General features: G+C 39.2%; 1 non-coding gene across 1 annotated transcript; it reads left to right on the top strand.

Annotated features, from left to right (window-relative positions):
• Positions 1 to 4,329: 4,329 nt before the first annotated feature.
• TRNAW-CCA (transfer RNA tryptophan (anticodon CCA)) lies at positions 4,330 to 4,402 on the top strand. Its single transcript has one exon. It is a non-coding gene; the product is annotated as a tRNA-Trp (tRNA).
• Positions 4,403 to 4,751: the final 349 nt, after the last annotated feature.

Below are 4,751 nucleotides of genomic sequence, written 5' to 3'. Positions count from 1 at the left end.
AATTATGAATTTTCCATTTTTTTTACTTTTAAATAAATACCTTCTTTTTTTTTGATTTTGGACATGAATTTTTTTTTTGCATTATTGTTTTTTAATAATTCAAACTAAGAAGACAAATTTTGTTTTTATTCTTTTTTTTTAGAAAAAATTCCGGCGAGGTTTTGACAATACTTGAACATTGGTTTTATTTTTCCAAAATAAGTGATTATCTCCATACGCTGCTATTTTTTCCTTTTTTAGAAACCGGTCAGCATGCGGAACCAAAGCAAATAAATGCACAAAACAAATAGGATGCAGCAGGGTGGTCTTCTTCATTTCAGGTTGCCTGTCCTAGACGGACCCAACCCCTGTGTTGAGTCCCCTAAGTCAAATACAACATGATGCAAATAAGCGTTCCTACTAGGGATCCGGCATGAAGTCAAGTTATTCTAAGTTTGTAACCTGGGTATTTGTTCTAGACTGTGTACCCGAGCAGACAACTCGAGTTGAGGAGGGGGCTACGTACCGGGGACCCGCGAGATCGTCCGGCTTTGTAACTTGTCCGACCTCTTTCTTATTTCAGGTATTGACACTAACAGAATAAGGAGTCTCGACCAGCGAGCTTCTCCCCGGAGGTAAGAAGAGAAGGGTTTCGGCACAATTTATATACAGTTCAGATAATATCAAAGCGGTAAAAGACAACATTTAGCACGTTATGCAAAAACATGTAATAAAGATCAGATAATAAAGTCAAATATAACAATTATTCTAAGCTCGAATTCTTGAACCCTGAACCAGTGGTTCTGGGTTTAGTCCCCAGCAGAGTTGCCAGGGCTGTCACACCTCCTTTTTGCGCGTCCGCCCCGAGGGGTTAAATGCGCGAGGGAGTTTTTCCAATTTAAGTGACAATATTAGAAATGAGATTATTTATTTAATTCAGAGTCGCCACTTGGGAAAGGTTTGGTTTTTGGTGTCCCAAGTCACCGGTTTATCTTGAATCCCGAATCGAGGAAATTTTCGACTTTTCCAAATGAAGTCTGCGAACCAGAAATTCTAAGTAAGGAATTCTGTTGACCCGAGGGAAGGTGTTAGGCACCCTCGAATCCCGTGGTTCTAGCACGGTCGCTTAAATTGTTATAATGGCTAAATATCTGATTTAAATACATGTTGTGACTTATGTGCTTTTATTAAGTTTAAACCGCTTTTATTATTATCATTTATTTTTATAGAATTGCAACGTCGTGAAAATGCATCTCGAACCACGTCACAATCAATGCGCCCGTGATCGTCAACACATTTGGACTTCGTTGAGATTTGGATTTGGGTCACATCAATGTGCACCCGAATTTAAGAATATGATTTAATTAAGCCGCGCCTAAAGAGTCTAACGCGTTACTATTTTCTGAGAAGGCCATGAGATTCACTAAACGGCCTAGCCCGAATTCTAAATATTATGATTAGTTGTTGAGGGCCCCGCAATTTGTATTTTTTATTTGGCGAGGCTCGTCTTATTATTTACGAGAGATATCCTAAAGTAGCTACATTTTCTATTATGTTTGTCTCTAAAAAAATAAATAAAAAGAAAAAGGTACGTGCTAATTTACTTAACCAAATCCGGATTTCCTGTCAATCATTTGATTCATTTGGTGAATTGTTTGCAAGATGAAAAACGCAGTATTTCGCGGACCCTGTCTTTGATTTTAATGAAAATGACATACAGGCTGGTGAAACGCTACATACTCCGAACATTTCTTGAGTTGAATTTAGCTAAACTTACTTAGGCAAGATTAAAGGGATTAACTACTAGGCATTGTTACTAATGGGATTTGAATGTGATCTTATGTACTACCTAACGAGACACAACAAAAGGACTAAAATAAAACAAGGCAGCATAGTATAAGTTTGGAGTATCTATACCCCGTATTAACAAAACAACTACAAACTAAAACATGAAGGACTAAACTCAGATGAGTGTTAGTTAACATACATTTTCATACTGTTGAATTGTAAACTAACAACTACACAGGCCCATTAATATACCACAAATATTACAACAAATAACTTTGAACTTCTTCAACTCTTTTTCATTTCATGCTTTCAAACTATTTCGGTTACACCAATATGGGGACTCGAAATGTGTACCTGGAAATACTGAAATGCAAAGGAGAAGGAGAAAAAGGTAGGGAAATCAGAAGCAGCAAGAAACAGAACTAGCAGTAGCAGCAGGACAGAAATGCAGCAGCAACAGGAAACAGAATAGCAGCAGCAAGAATCAGAGTAACAGCAGCAATCAGAACAGCACAACAGAAAGGATTCTATTGCGAGGTGGAACTAGAGTTGAAGAAGAAACAGCCAAATGAAACAGCACACAGTGTGATGGCAACAACACTCCAGACAATCCAATTCCGGGATATACCAAATGCAACAAAACACTAACAATAAACTCGATTGAAACTTAGAAGAAGCAACACTGCCTAACGTATTGACAACAGATGAACCTCAGACAAACAAGACCAAGTTTCTGATTTCCTAATCTGTTTTATCTCTTTCTTGCTCTCTTTCTATTTCTGTATCTATGTGTATCTATCAGATCTCTTCTTTTTCTTTTATATCCTCACAGTGTATGTCCTCTCTTTAATATCAGGTGGTATCCTTTTCTCTTTTACTCTCTTTTGTGTATCTCTCTCTATCTCCCCCCCTATCAGATGTGCTTTTTTTATCTTCAGGGTCCCCTCTTTATAAGCCTTCAACTTACCCCTTTTAACAGCCTGTTTAGAGTATCAACACCCCTCCTATGTGCCTTCAACATTTTCAGATTCCAATTAGTTATTTAAGTATTAACCCCATCATTCCCTTGGCAGGCTTAACTTTTAAAGGGTTTAATACTTTTAAACTAAAGCGAGGTATGGGCAGTAGAATATATCTGACAGCATATGTTGTCAAACCATTTTTAACTCAAAAACCCTTTTATGCAGGAAACAGGCTGTGCACAATGCACATGCTGTGCACAATGCACATGCTGTGCACAAGTGCATATGCTGTGCACCAGTGCACATGCTGTGCACCAGTGCACATGCCATCAACTCAGATTTCAATTACAGATCAGGCCTTAGGTTTCTTGAAATCATATTAACAACTATAAGTAACTGAACTTGATTCTTAATTGATTCAGGCAAATGTTCAACAGAAGCAAATCGATTTATTTTTCGTTCAGGCAGTTGAAACTAATTGACGACTCATGTCGACTCGACTATATTAGCATTAACATACATAATCGTAGCCAAAAATCAGACATTCAAAAGTATAGGACACATGACTCGACTTATACTGATTAAACAGAACTGTACTTCGAGGAATCAGTTAATCAGTACAAATTTCAAACTAATTGCACAACAAATACATATGCCTTATCGGAATAGGAGAGGGGGATTCAGACAAACACAGTGGTTCAGGCAAAGTGGACAAACAGGAGTTGGTAAAAATTCAAAGACACAAATTGAAACAAAACATGAACAGACATTTAATCACTCACACGGACCAAACAGAAATAAAGAAAAGAAAGCAAGATTCACCTCAAATCTCGAAAAATCAAACCTTGACTCGGACTTGGACAGACCTTTCTTAAGGCTGAACGGACTTTAATCGAAGTGTTTCTCAGATGAGAAACACTTCGATTAAGGTCCATTAGACCTTAATCCTTCGGTTTGAACAAAACAACGGACCAGTGACGAGGAACCCTAAGGTTCGAAAACCAGATCCGGGATTCATGCTTCCCTGGTCAGATTCGGACCAAACCAAGTATGGTTTGGTCACGAGGGGGGTCTGGGGAGTGTCTGGTATGAATTTAAGGCAGATCGGTGTAGATTAGGTTCCGACTCGAATCTTCAAATGAAGATTCGAGAAGGTGGGATAGGATTCGAGGTGTGTGGTTGGTAGATTTGGGTTCAGGACGACATGGGGGTTCTATGGTGTTAGGGGCAAGGTCACCGGCGTCCATGCCGCCGGTTTTCATGGTGAAGAGTACAGGGGCGGCTCTAGGGTTTGGGGGTTCTGGTGAAGACGACGAGGCTGGGGTTCGGATAGGGGGGGCAGGGTAAGATTATGGGCTTATATAGTTAGTGGGTAGGCGGATCTCAACCGTTAGATCAATCAAGATCTACGGTCTGGATCTGATGGCTTAAGTGGAACGGTGTCGTTTCGAGGGTAAAGGGTTTGAGTTGGTCCGGGTGGAAACGGGTCGGGTCCTGTTCGTGGGTATGGGAAATGTGATCTTGGCCGTTGATCAATCTGAGATCAACGGCCCAGAACAAACTGTATCAATACGACGTCGTTTGGATTCTCTGGGCATCAGCTGGTCTTAGTTCAGTTCGGTAGAACGTGGGTCTCCAAAACCCGATGTCGTAGGTTCAAATCCTACAGAGCGTGATTTTTTTCTTCTTAGATCGAATTAGAATAAAATAGATTCATTCAGTAACTTTCACAACAATCGGAATTTGACCTCCTGTGCCTGTGAATTAAAGAAAGGAGGAGGTCAATCAAAAAGAGATGTTAATTAATCAAAGGTCCAACTGATCACCACGCCTATATTGTAAATATGCAGTTACGAATAATCCAGCCAAAGTAATAGGAATTAGACCTAACACGATTCCAAATAGAAAAACTTCAATCATTTTTATTTGTTTGAAAGGAGAAAAAAAGAGGTAATATCGATACCTAAATATTAATCCGAATTGACATGAATCTCAATGACAATGAACAAGAATTGACAATTG

The sequence above is a fragment of the Nicotiana sylvestris genome, chromosome 12 (assembly GCF_000393655.2).
Source record: "Nicotiana sylvestris chromosome 12, ASM39365v2, whole genome shotgun sequence".
NCBI classification, from domain to species: Eukaryota; Viridiplantae; Streptophyta; class Magnoliopsida; order Solanales; family Solanaceae; genus Nicotiana; species Nicotiana sylvestris.
This window is presented reverse-complemented; position numbering and strand designations above follow the sequence as displayed.